We start from the raw sequence: 14,230 nt of genomic DNA, 5'->3' as shown, positions 1-14,230 counted from the left end.
TAACACTGCTTTGCACATGCTAGTTGTGGTAGTAGACAATACAACTGCAGTGAATGTTAGCGGCTTCATTAATTGCAAGATTGGTCTTAACAATTCACAACACCTCCACCGCATACACCGAAGTGTCAAATTTCACTGACTTCAGTGGCTTTTATGTCAGGGATGATAACAAGATCTCTTATTTCCTGCTGAATAGAGCTGTTTGTTTTTAACCGGTTCAGAATTCTTCAAAGGGATTGCAGAGAGACTCTTTAACATCCTCATTAGGTTGATCTCTCCTGGCGAAGAAAACGCAGAATGTGATAGAGGAGAAGTGGAGAAGAATAAAGCTGAATGAGGAGGAGCAGAAGTGTGTGTGTGTGTGTGTGTGTGTGTGTGTGTGTGTGTGTGTGTGTGTGTGTGTGTGTGTGTGTGTGTGTGTGTGTGTGTGTGAGTGTGTGGGGTAGGTGGGTTGGGAACGTGGAGTGAGATGAAGTGAGATGGAGTGAGATGGTGAGAGCAAGAAAAGTTGTGGAGCGGCGAATTTGCAGTAAGCTAATGAGCGTACCAAGGGGCACATTAGTTATTTATTTCCTGAGCTTGTTTCGTTAAGAGAAGGGCACAGCAATTAGCTTTGAGGAGATGACATCCCTAAGCGCCCTTGTGCTTGGCTGCGAGGCAGCACAAGAGGCCTGTCTGAAATGCTAAACAACCTGTAGGGCCTGCTGAGAGGGGGAGGGTGGGGAAATAGCGTCACGCGTGTGACCCGGCGTGACATCTCTGAAGCAGCGTGGCCAGCTGGAGCTACATTATGTGGGAGTGAGAGAAAGCGATAGTGGCTGGTTTGAAATCCACCGCACCTCAAAAAAGAGAAAGGTTATGTGGACTGATGGCTTAGAGGATGTAGCTCTGCATATGAAACAGGGTTTGACTTTTTTTCTCTTTTCCTCAACCGAAGAATATTTGAAGTATAACTTCACCCCCAGGTCTCCCCCCACTACATCATTTTGGAAAATGCTAAAAAGTGGCGAGGGACTGAGGTGGGGGGTGGGGTAGGGCTGCACATGACAATCAATGAAGGGGGAATGGCCTCATGGCTACACAGTATGTGAGGTGAGATAGCTAGTAGTTAGAGCTAACGGGCTCTGACTACCAGCAGACTTGCAGAATCTCGGTGTGCATGCTGGAAACACAGTGTCCACTGAAGCTTTGACAGTCACAGTAAAGCACACTGAGGTCCCTTTGTAAAAGTTTCTGTGTGGTAGGTTACGGTTGTAGCTGAGCTAACTGTTAACGGCTCTAAGAGGCTCAGAGCAAGGCTTTCTGGTGTCTGCATGTCTGTTGGGGGAGTGTCAATACAAGGCTGTAGCCACTGCAGTGAAGTAAGTCTTTAGTTGGATATTCAAGAAGGCACCGCTGGATTTATCTGTTGACTACCAAACTTAAAACTAACTTCACCGTCGTCCCATAGTCCTGTTGTTTATCATCGGATCGTCAATCGTAGGAAAGAACGCAGTCTGGAGGAGCTTCAAAAGTGCCCACATTAAAAAAAATACTAAGTAGAGGGTTACCAAAAAACAGTGTAAAGTCCTGTGAATGATGAGTACCGATTAGCATAGATTCACACACTACTCAAACTACTCAGGAGCAGGGGCTGGGGGACACCCAACAGATGGCAGCCAGAACATTGTTTTAGTTTTTTTTTTGTTTTCCAACCATTGGGCGAGCAGGGAGTTGGTTGGTCGGTGACAAAACCTGCTACCATATACGCCAACTGCCACCAAATCAGCCATCTATAAAATTCAATTGCAATATCTGAGTTACTATGCATATTTATGACACAAAATGTAGAATTCAAATACTAAAATGTCAAGATTTTGATATGAATCAATAAACATCACTACTAAATGCCTACACATTGGCTTTTAGCTGAAAAAAAAAGGTGTTCGGGGGTTTTGTTACTCTTAAAATGAATCTCAGTTCAGTTCAAAAACACTATCATGTTTTCTATTATCCTGAGTCAACTGTTCGGAATTTGATTTTATTAGAAATGAAGTGTAATATGAGCACTGCTCTTTTTGGACTGCAATTTCTGGCTCAGGAAAAAATGAATATTGCAATCAATAATGTGTCATTTAAGGAAAAGATGAGGCTTGAGGAGCGAAAGTAATAGAGCCTGAGCTGCGATGTGTCCCATTTTCAAGCAAACCCTTACAGACACCGAGCCCGATTCTGGTGCACACATGCATGCAATTTCCCCTAAATGCATTGTCATTAAGTCAGTCCTATGAATCTCATTAATGAATAACCACCTGACTACTGTGCAAAAATCACATTTTGAAAAATACCATGTGACGGTATTTTTCGAACAGGAACACAGTCAGTGCACCTGCTGATATACATAGAATAAGCCAACATTAAAAAAAGATCAAAGTGAAAACACCTCTTGTCTCCTACACCAGAAATTCCTATTTGTGCGCCTTCATTAAAGGAGGCGAAGTGCTCCAAACAGGAGAGGATGGAGCCTCGTTTGAAATGTCAGCCTTCTAAGATATTAATTGGAGCTGAGGCCCTCCAATCAAGGGAACAAAACAGTGTGTCCACAGAGGTGAGTGGTAATGAGCTGCGCTTTGTATGTGGGGGAAGTTTGGCTGATTGAAATTACACAGCAGTGTCTGACCAGACCGTAAACATAGTCATTTAGTCTATAATAAGTGCTGCATCCCCCTCGTTTTCTCCACTGTGTGATTTCAAGATAGTTACAGTGTTTTAATATTAACACCACCCCTCCCAGTACAGTTGACATGTATATGGAAATATATTGGTTTGAATTGGTTTCTTTGACCCAATACATTTGTATAACAAACACATTCTGTCAGGAACAATAAAGTCCTGTTACCATAGTCACATTATAATTGCAGGCTTAGAGTAGCTCCTAAGTGGCCAATTTAGAAATACTTGCTGTGACAGACTCAACTAAATAACTTATAAGTATTTTTCTAGCAGTAATTCATGAATATTTTTATCATTAAATCCAGCTGCCCAATCTATGAAAAGTTAACAGTGTTCAAGAGGTCTTAATGAAGACCAAACCACTACAGACCTGAAAGTGACCACTGCTGGCAGTATGTCTGTAAATGATCAGCCTTGTGTTAGCGTTTAAAGTGTCACTTCAGTAATATGTGAGACTAAATCACCCACCTCACCACTTCACTGCCAAACAGTAGCACTGGAACTAAGAAGAAAACTAGATTAATACATATGTGTTTGTGGCGGGCAGTGTTGGACCGTGTTTGCACCAAGCGGCAATCTCCTCGGCTGAAAAATGAAGCCGACGCGCAAGTGCCAAAAGCTGCAGTTCCTCAAATGGCCACCGAGGCTGCCTCCACGAGCGAGTCACTCCCCATAGACTTTAATATTAAAATGCCTGACTTTACCACAGGAATAAACATGTCTACTCATGTCGCCTCATATAAAAAACTTTCCACCAAAAATTACAATGTTGGTTCCCGGCTGATCCAAAAGATAGCAGGTTTTCCATGGGAACCAAAGTGGCCGTGTCATATTCTACCAGTTCTTGCGCATTGTGCTACACCCCCTTGTTATAATGGTTCCACTGAAAACTAGTAAAAATGCAGGCTGGTTCATCAGATAGCACCAAGGTTCCAAGAATCTTGAATGGATCCAGTTCAAGAACCAGAGCTTATGTGGTGGAAAAAGGGGCCTGCGAGCTTCACAAAAACTATGGGTGAAGTCAGGGAGGCTCTCTCCCACTATTCATTGTACAGTCTGTGATTTGTGTAGGCTAATTTCAGTTTTTCATTCTTTTCTGACATTAAATTATTAGCTATAAATAAAAGACTGTTTATTGAATGTCTGTGCTTTGACTGGCTGCTGTTGTTTTATACAATCAGTGTGGAAACAGGCAAAATTCTTTCCTCACTAAAAATTTAACCTACAATATGCATCACAGTCTAGTTTCAACGCTTAGTCCTTTTGATTCTGTGCCTTTTTATGTGGTGAAAAAAGTACTTATGAAAACAGCAGTCAGTTTAGAAAGGAAGGAAAGCCCTGCCTCATTACCAACTTATATCAAGCACTCAGCATGCAGCAGTGCCTGGAGGCAGTGGACTGCACTCACTGAAATTAAACAGTCTGAAACAAATTTGAATAATAACCTGAACAAAAAAGGTAAAATGTTCTTTGAATGTACAGACTTCTTGTGTTTACTTCTACTTACTTACTTCTATTTATGCTTGTGTAAAATGATCCGTGTTCATGAAGCCTTTGAATTTGGCTACATGAAAGATGAGAGAATAGGATAATGGTGCTACAAGGAGAAGATGACGTTCCCATATTTTGACATTTTAACACCCCCCTAATGCCCTGCTCAAGAAGCAGTATACTAATAACAGAACAAACCCACAAAAGCATACTGTGACTTGCCCCAAGTAAAGACTAGTGACTGAATACTCTTTTGGACACTTGTAAACAAGAAATTCATCAACTTTTTTTTAAATTTATGACTGCACAAATTCTGTGAGGAAAAAACAGTTACACACAAAACAAAATGTTACAGCCGCTATGCAATATGACAGAAAGTTCCAGCCACCCACTCAACCTAACAACTTCAGAACAGAGTGCAACAAAACGGAGGCGAGAAGAGAGAAAAAAATGTACTCACCAAAACTTTTTGATACGTAATTATCCAATAATAAGCCTAAGTTGTGCTTTTTTTTTTTTTTTTTTTTACTGCTAGGTAGAATAAGAATTTGTCAGCTGCTGTCTATAAATGCACCGCAATGATGATTGTTGAGTCTCTTTCCCAGGATGTCAAAGACAGCAGACACTTTGGGTTGGTAAAGCATCCAGAGCACAGTAAAATAATGAGAAAATAAGAATGTAGAGGTGGAGGGCGAGGCCTCTGCAGAATCAAGTGCTGCAACACTTCTGGCAGGTGTGGGTGATAATTGAGAGGGATCATTTTTGTATGTGTCTATGCCTTTTTATATATTCGCTTTTAAGGACATAAGTTGTTTAAACAGTATAGCACCTACCTATAATTATATGTGAGATTACACCTCTGAATGCAGGTTTTGCTCAGTAATTGAAGATATGCATGCAACAATGTCATTTTAAATGGTGTCATTTACTTTGGATGTGTTAAGTGTTTCTGAACCTTTCTGATCATTTCCATGTAAAACACTGCATGAAAAAAATGTTTGGTGCTAATATCTTGGAATAATTCTTTGAGCAACAGTTCAAATACATTTAAAAGAGCAATGTGTAACAATTGCATGTTCAAAAATCATACCATGGTTCTTTTTTATTCTTATTTATTACAGAAATATATTACAGATTTCGCCTTTAAGTATATTTTCTAATGAAAAGAGTAATTTCTGGTGAATTCTTTTGATAAGGAGCTTATATTTGAAAATGGGATAAAAATATTTTTGTGTGGCACAGATAATATGTCTTGCTCTGTCAGACACTCTTTAAAAGCTAATGCAAAAAGAAATCTTTGACAGTTTTGTTTTTTCTGGCACTCAGTAATGTTTGGTGGCTTTAGTTTTTCTTTGTACGCACAGTAAACAACTTCTAACACACATCTTTTCAGATAAAACTGTACTTTTTTTTTTACCTGCAATGAAGATTTGAGTAAAAGAATGAATCATTTCTCTGTGTGGACTAGGAACATCCATGGATCGATGTGTCTATAGATGTCGATGCTTAATGTTTCGGGGGTGGGGGGGTCAAGCTTCCACCAGTACCTGTTTCTTTATTCTGACTTCCTCCTGGGTGAGTACCATTAGCTGCCTGTCATTAGGAAACTGTCCCCACTGTCTCTCCTGACTCCTCTGACTGAACAGCCGTGTGTTTGGTTTTCCTCTGCGGCCTCAGACCAATGCAGACATGTCACTGCCATCTGCTGCTGCCTGGTCCAAAGTGTCACAGTCAGCCAGCCTCAGACAGCCTGACACGTCTAACACTGAAATAGCCCAGCAGCATTTCATGTTTTTAAATTTTAGGTATTTCAAGAAGTACTGTAATACGGACATTTTTCAAAACAGTTGCAATACTGGTAAACTGAAATGTATTTTTAATATTTTTTGTATGCTTCACATCAGTTTTGTGCATGCAATTTATCACAAGAAACATATTCTGTTACTAGCCAAGCCCTGTGCGTGGCATTTGATGTCATCTGCATTCATGTGCTGGTGTGTGTACATCTGCACCTGTCAGATAAACACATCTGATGAAAATGTTTTCCATATTTGACAGGGTTGTTATGGAACCTCTGCTACACTGGAGAAAATAGAAATTATCCATATTCTCTTGGCTTATCAGGTGTCTGTGTGTGTGTGTACATGTGCCCATGAGAATTTTGATCACACACACACACACACACACACACACACACACACACACACACACACACAATCTGTAGGTAGCACAATAACTCTGCTGTGTGAGTAAAGGCTATTATAAGAACTGATACACAGCACCAGACAAAGCGTTGTATCCCTGCAATCAAATTTGTTGCTCCTTTGGTGACAAAAAGCATGAAGGCTATAATTTATGTTAGTTACTTCATCATTTAGCAATTTGAGAGGCACAGAGGTTGATTTTAAGAGGAACACACACAACGAGCTTCTTTGTCTTTGTAATTGTATCAGCGGCCCTTTGCCCCTAGTTAGAGATGACGGAAAGACGAAGGAATACTGAGGAAGGGAGGAGAGTCTTTCACATGGATGTTGACTGGTTTTAATCACATTACCGATGAGAATTCTGAGTTTCCACGGCTCACACTGGACTTGGGTGTGACACTGGATGACCACCTGCCAACATTGTTGCACCAACAAGCTTCCACATAATCATTCTTCAACATCAGGAGGAAACGTTCTCACTTCCAGCTCATCAGAAATGGGAGTTCAGTCAGTGGCTCTAACTATCAAATTAAAAAATTGTAGGCACTCATCTAGCATCAATTTTGCACATCTCGAAAGACTTTCAAAATAAAGGCAAAAAACTACTTGGTTAACTCTAAGGAAAAGATCGTGGACTGGGTTACGTAACTCAATAATGTATGTAACATATATAAAAAGACTACTGGTTTCACACAGGACTCACACTCCTCCTCCTTCTCCAGGCGTAAGTCCTGTGTTTGTCTGTCCCATTGATCCACTGCGGGCTGTTTCACTGCATTGCAAGCAGGGTACTACGATGCAGCTTTTGCAACCCCGTGCTGACCTGTAGTGGATCTCAGAGCTGGAGTGGTCTGTCCCACTGCCACATGGGTAAATCTTGCAAAATACGTTAGCTAGGGGGGTAAACCCTGAGCTAAAACCTACAAACCGGACCCCTGTAGGTATGTCTGGCGGAGTGAAGATGTTGGGAGTGAGGACTGTGCTCGCTGTGCTCTGCAGCCGAAAAAACGTATGGAGGGGGGGACCCAGCATTAGCCCAACATCTGGGCTCTCTTGCCCCATCTGTGGACAAGCGTGTGGCTCAGCAGTGACCGCTCTAATTCGCTTCAAGACACTGCTACTATCCTATCATGCCGTGAAGAGCTCAGGCTCATCCTCTGTCCAGGACAGGACAAACCAAACACCCCAGCCCGTCCACCACGCTCTGCTACTGCCAATTGGCCTGCTACCCTCTCGCTATGAGGGGGGCCCAGCTTCCGCTCAACAAAGTCACGACTGCTTGCTGTCCTGGAACAAGCTCCCCATTGACCTCCAGACAGCAGAAACACATCTTCCATCAGGACTGAAACATATCTGTTCAGACTGCACCTTAGCCCACAAAAAAAATCCCTTGTTTCTAAATGTAGCACCTAAAGCAGCTCAGCATATTTGACAAAGTTTATGTACTTGCATGATAAGTTGCTTTGGGTAAAAACGTCAACCAAATAAATGTAAAAGTGTAAAATGTGCTCTATTGTGCATTGACAGCTTTGTCAGTTTTAATAATATAATATTATGCATTATTATTTTTTGCCAGTGCCTCAACTCTCTCTTACCTGCTTTTGTTGAGTTATTCTCGGGAATGCCCCTGTTTAACATCACAGCAAGATGATTCAGCTTTCACGTCCTCAGTACACCACACGCTGAGAGGAGAAAGGGAGGACATAAACAGAGGGGGAGAGAGAAAGATAGGATGTGGAGACTGAGGTAAGTAATGGACAGACTCAAACACCAAGAATACAAACAAATGGATGGAGTAAAGAAATCATGTAGTGAAGGGCGGCCGGGTGTGTTAAACAGGTATTTTATGGCTGTGTTTGTACAGGTACTGCATGTGCTTGTGTACATGAGGGTGCATATTAGGGTGAGCACGGGAGCCTCAGTAACAGAGATCCTGTGATGTTTTTCATTCGCCTTAACGACTGCCTGGTTAGGTTTTTGTCTGTCTCTTTGTTGTGTACTTCAATAAAGTTTCCATCAGAGAACAGAGCCAAGAAGAATTTTCTCCAGCAGCAGGGTGGAATGAGGCGAGAGGAGTGGTGAGGAAAATTTCCTTTTCAACATATTTACCCCTCAGATAAGAAGATGCTGCCGAAAAATTCAAACGACTGTCACCGACTGTGACTGCGGCTGTTCATTATTATATATAGGGAGTTTCTCATTGGACCAGCCAGGAATTGCACCATATGCCTGCAGGGGTTGATTGCAAGAGCACTTAGTCATCAAGTATACAGTACACATGCAGCTCTTCAAATCATTAACCTCTAGATGTTAGAAACACAGCTAATTCATATTCTGTAGGGATTTCAGAAGCACTTTATTACTGTGTGGAGGGAAAATGAATAGAATAATTGGATTCAGTATTACTGGCTAAAATGAAGTCTGATTATTTTGATGTTCAACCCATTCTTTGTGATAATTCATTTACTTTTGTCCTTTGCGTGAAATACTTGGATTGGAATTCCAATTTTTCCTCAAACAACATTGTCCTCGAACCATCCTCTTATCGCAAAACACAGCTTATCATCCTCTATGCGAATCAATTACGCACAAAGACTTTGGCAAATTTACACAGCAGGGCATTAGCTTTGATGAGGGAGCCACATATCCAAACTATTTACCTCTGTAATGTTTACCCTTTCTGTTTATCCTCCAAAATACATTACCATGTTGTTTTTTTTACCCTGCCCATCTCCAATTCCTTATCACTCGAGCATTACAAAGACATTTGCCACACTGTATACATTTTCATTAAAATGCTCTTTCCCTTTTCAAAATGCATGAATGTCTTTAATTTAAGTGAAGAGGCAGTGAACCGCTGCAAAGCTTTAATTTCAGTTTCTCATGACCCACCCTCCCTCCCTCTCCTATCTCATACACTCTTTATTCCCAAAGGAGAGACAGAGAGAGGAAGGGATTTGGGTGTTTCAAGGCAGGACCTCGCCCACCCAGAAAAAGCTAACAAACTCCAGCAATAGAGCATGAAGGGGGGAAGAAATGCTTACATTTGTATAAATTAGCATGCAGCATAAAAGGCAAGGTCAAAAAATGTTGGCATTCACATTGGGTGAATGGAAATTCAAGGTGGAGAGATGGTGGTGGTATATGAGAATTTAAATCAGATGCTGATTTTTTTTTTCCTTCTTTAAGAGACATTATACAGGCTCTGTGGCTTCACTATCAAAATGTGTCCCATCTTATTCCCCGCTCCTGTCCTTTCAAAACCCTCCACCTGCCAAATACTTGTCAAATTATTTCTACTCTCTCTGTTCTGATGTCATGAATACGCAGTAAAACACGGGGGCTTCAAACGGAAATGCACAAAGTGGTTTCAGACGTATTTTAGGTATAATTTACACAGTGTCTGCTGGTTTGCATGAGACGGGGAGCAATACCAACCCATTAATCATAGTCAGGTCTGGCATTCTTATCTCCCCTTCTCCTATCAGCTCAGCCAAGAGGAACTAAGACCATCTCCACGGACCCTTCAATCAGCCACCTTTAGATGGCTCTTTGAATTAAATCTTTAGAGTAAATTCACGGACATAAATTCAGAGTCTGACCGTCTCATTTCACAGATACAGTGAGCAGCAGCGACTTCTTCAACATTAAAATGCCCCTGAGGCTATAAACAATGCAACAGTGGTTCTGGATCTCTTCAAAACAGATGGTTTTCATGGTGTTTGGCAATAAGGAATTGTCAGAAGAGCATCCAGCAGAGCAAAAAATAAATAATGCCAATAAAATTGGCCTGTGGATTATTCTGGCATCTGATTAAAGCCTACATACATCTGTGTTGAAAGGACATGTTTATGGCACTTGCTGTTATTAGCAGGACACTGCCTTGAGGGAATTGGACGACTTTTGTTGTATTTGGTACAATATCCTGTAATGACAAAAAAATGTTTTCTTGAAGTAGCTACAAGCAACTTTTAGATTTTGTTGATTTTGGAGCCCTCTATCAATGCAAGTGGTAGTGTATCCACTGCCATAACCACAAATATGTCATTGAATAAATAAATAAATAAATAAATAAATAAATAAATAAATAAATAAAGAACTGATACTACTAACAATAACTTTGGGTGCATGGGAAAATGTAAATATTGGCTTGTTTCATCTGATTTAAGGGCCACCTGTTTCAAATGGCATCTGCTACCTACATTTCCCCCCATTTCTACCAGAAACAACAACAATCTCCTTTTCTTTGGAGGGAATTTAGCTATTTTAATGCCAGGGTTCGCCTCCCTATGCAAACGTTCCACAGAAAGAAGTCCCTCCCCAACACTATTTCACTCACAATTTCTGCATTCTGGGCAAAGCACCACCCATAACAATTGTCACTGGTTCAGAGAAATACAAACAACCCAGAGTGTTTTTCCCCTATGGAAGAATGATCATGTGTGGAGCCAGGCGGACGCCTTTTGGAGAAAAGTCTAGCTATAGAAACAGCCATTCTTCTCACTGATGGTCTTGTTTTCTTATATAGTTCAGACTGCTTTAGACTACTTAAGTTAAAGTAAGTAGTAAGTTAAAAACTCTGTCTAATATGTCTCAAGAAATAGTTCCACATTTTAGGAAATACGCTTACAGTGTGTAATATAATAAAAGATAGAAACAGGGGGAACCAGCTAGCCTGGCTCTGTCTCTTAAGTTCACTAATTAACACCAATTAACATGTTTGTGCCCAGCTATTGTATTTTTTGGCCAGGTGGTAACCTCACTGTGATGACAAGACTCCAGGAAGTGCCAGCACCTGGCCAAAATATAGTCTGTTAATTTGCTTTTGTAGTTTGCATGAAATACACAAACAAGGTAAAACATGTTGATTTGTTGTAAAAGTGCCGGTTGGTAGGGCCGTCATGATGACGGAAATTCCCCTGTAGTTATTCAGGTTGGCTAAACAGGGTAGTATGCGGTATTAGCAAGTAATGAAGTCAAACAAAGTCATTTTGAGCAATAATGCAAAGTGTTACGTTATTTGTGGATTTCACTTCACTGCTCAGCTAGGCAATACACCTTTGTGATCTGAGCAAACTAGCTGCAGGCTGATACTCATAGTTACATTACAAATGAATTATTTTACTCACATAGTTACACTGTTACTTTCAGGGAATGTCTATCAAGCAAATTTACATACAGCAACAACAATAGCATGACCGGCTATCGATCAGCTTCTGTACAACAACAAAGCTAACATAATACACACTACAACTACAACTTTAAAAAAAGCAACATGAAAAAACAGTTACCTGCATCAAATCTACTACTCTCATTATTTAGGTGACTTTAATGAGGCTTAACGTTCACACCTTTTCTCTCGTCTGTCCCTAAATATTCCGACTTTAGTCCAACACTGCCCCAGCCTGCTAACCTCCAAAATAAACACTAAAACAATGTAAGACATGACACAGCTTGCAGCTTCTAAGTTTGAAGGCGGGTCACAGATAATCGGTATCAATTCATCATGCCAACCCCTGGGGTCAGTTTCAAAATGATCAGTTGATTGATAGTTATTCCAACAGCTCTACTGCACGGTCTATTTTGTTATGTTTGGACAGAACAGTCTTTTTACTAAGCTAATCGGCCGCTGGCTGCAGCTTCATTTTTATCACACAGACTTGAGAGTGGTATCGACTTTCTCATCTAACTCTCGGCAAGAAAGCGAAATAGCAAGATTCCCAAAATGTCAAAGATATACACCACTGTGACCCGTCTCAATGAAAGAGCTTTGTTTTTGTCTCCCAGCAATCAACTGACCTGCTAGAAATTAGGATAGCAGAGTCAGCGAACACTCTGTCACTTCAGCCTGCCAAGCAGAGTTAACATCAGATCATGTTTGATTTCTGTCAGCATCAGTAACCACAACTCGTTCCCTTTAGCACTCCTGCTAAGTCTGTCCCTCACTTGACCCGTAACACTGTTTGGGAATGTGCAGTCATAACATGTTATGTCCCAATCATAACATCTGTGGACAGAAGCATATGGGAAAGCTCTTATTATGAACACTAATGACAGCTGAGGCCTTGAACTGGAGAGGACGAGAGCCTCGGAAGAGTAATAATATGCACATTGTGATTTTTATTTCTCTTCGCCGCTCAGGTCAGCTGTTGGAGTTTTAGAGGTTTGATTTGGCCCACATAAATCTGTCGCCCCAGTGGGCAGCTGTTCGGCGTGGCCGCTCTTTGTGTCTCCACAAGGTCGTGTGGGAACTAAATGGCAGGGGTGGGAGCCCAACTCTCACTTAAACGCTAACTTGGCTCTAAAAAGCTGGCATGTAGACACACAATGGGGATGGGAGGAGAGTTTGCCCTCACAGAGTCAATGGATGAGGAAGCTTTTATAGCCGCCCATTCAGCGTCTCTCCATTTCGCTACAACACTGGGTTTATGGCGCCGAAGTTCACCCGACTTAACTGTTATCTGTAGATGTTGCACAACTTGATAGCTTTACTAATTTCTAACTTTCCAAAGTGCCTGTGTATCTGCCCATAAAAAATGGCTTTCATCTAATAGGGCTAATAACGTAGTCAGTGTTTGATTTGCTCCTTTCGGTGGTGTTCAATATAATCAACATGTTTTGCTGTTGGATGGCCACGGTCTACTGAAAATGGGCTGGGCCTAACTGTCTGGAGATGGTAATGTTACATTTAAATACAGATTAATCATAAGAGCCTAATTCATCACCATGACAGCTGTGAAAACATCCTGCCAAGCCCCTATCCACTCCTTCCTCCTCTTCGTCCCCTCCGGTCTTTTCAGATTTCCCCTTAAAAAGAGCCACTTTTTGAAATCTCCATGTATGGCTGCAGAATATGTATGGCTATGAGGATATTCATATGGTAATAGCTGAGGAGCTGAGAGTGCAAAATTAACCAAGCTTGACAGAGGCCCATGTGACCACGAGAAGATGTCGGGAGGCCAGGGAAAACATCGATCATGTGACACCGGCACAGTTGAGGCCGGCCAGGGCTCGGTCAAGATGGATGCTCTTTCAGGCAGCACATATAAATCTCCGGGAAGGTTTGAAAATATTGAAATTAGAGCTGAATTATAACAAATAACGTTGGCTGCCTCTCCTCAGGAAATGTGTCATCTATCCTCTTCCCTCTCACTGTCCGCCTGTGTCAGGATTTGTGTGTGCGAGAAAACAGAGAAAAGGTGTTTGACACAGAGGGCGGTGGGGGGTGGGGGGGTAGGTGCATGAGTGTTTTCAGCTTGTGTGTTCAGTAATGTGACTCTAAAAGGGGTCGGGGTGCTGAGGTTCTCAGTGTAAGATAGGACGAGTGCTGTAATGACCAAAATATGCCGGAGGACTTTGCAACTGATTCATAACCTTACACTGTAAAAACTCAAACTTTCTTCAGTAGATATTTTTAGTTTTTGAGCCCAACTCAAACTCTTAAAGCTACTACAAGGAGTTTTTACCTGGTTATGAAATGGTCTCAGTTTAATACAGATGCCTTAATACAATCCACAAGACCATCAGCAAGAAGACTGGTATTTCTATGTACTGTAGTTATTTGAAAACCGAACTATGAAATTGAACTTGAAAATAGTCTGTTCAAAACCCTGGACCTGGAAAAATGGCAAATGAAATATACAATAAAAAGAATAAATATATATATACTTTTGAAGTGCTACATTTAGCTGTCCCTGCTCATTAAGTATTGAACAATAAATAAGATAGAAAATGTCTCTTTCAAGTGGTAGCTGTATTTCCCAGTGGGTATTTTGAGTTTTAGTTTTGACCCTCTGAGGCTGCTGTAGGTGGTCAGTGTGTAA

General features: G+C 41.2%; 1 long non-coding RNA gene across 1 annotated transcript in view; it reads right to left on the bottom strand.

Moving 5' to 3' along the window:
• Positions 1-14,230, bottom strand: part of LOC146317603 (uncharacterized) — a 128,569-nt gene that overhangs the window by 65,245 nt on the left and 49,094 nt on the right. Inside the window, exon 2 of the long non-coding RNA XR_014771694.1 lies at positions 8,003-8,089. This is a non-coding gene — a long non-coding RNA (uncharacterized LOC146317603). The remainder of the gene's footprint in view (positions 1-8,002; positions 8,090-14,230) is intronic.

This window comes from Lutjanus erythropterus, chromosome 12 (assembly GCF_056507025.1).
Source record: "Lutjanus erythropterus isolate fLutEry1 chromosome 12, fLutEry1.hap2, whole genome shotgun sequence".
NCBI lineage: Eukaryota > Metazoa > Chordata > Actinopteri > Lutjaniformes > Lutjanidae > Lutjanus > Lutjanus erythropterus.
This window is presented reverse-complemented; position numbering and strand designations above follow the sequence as displayed.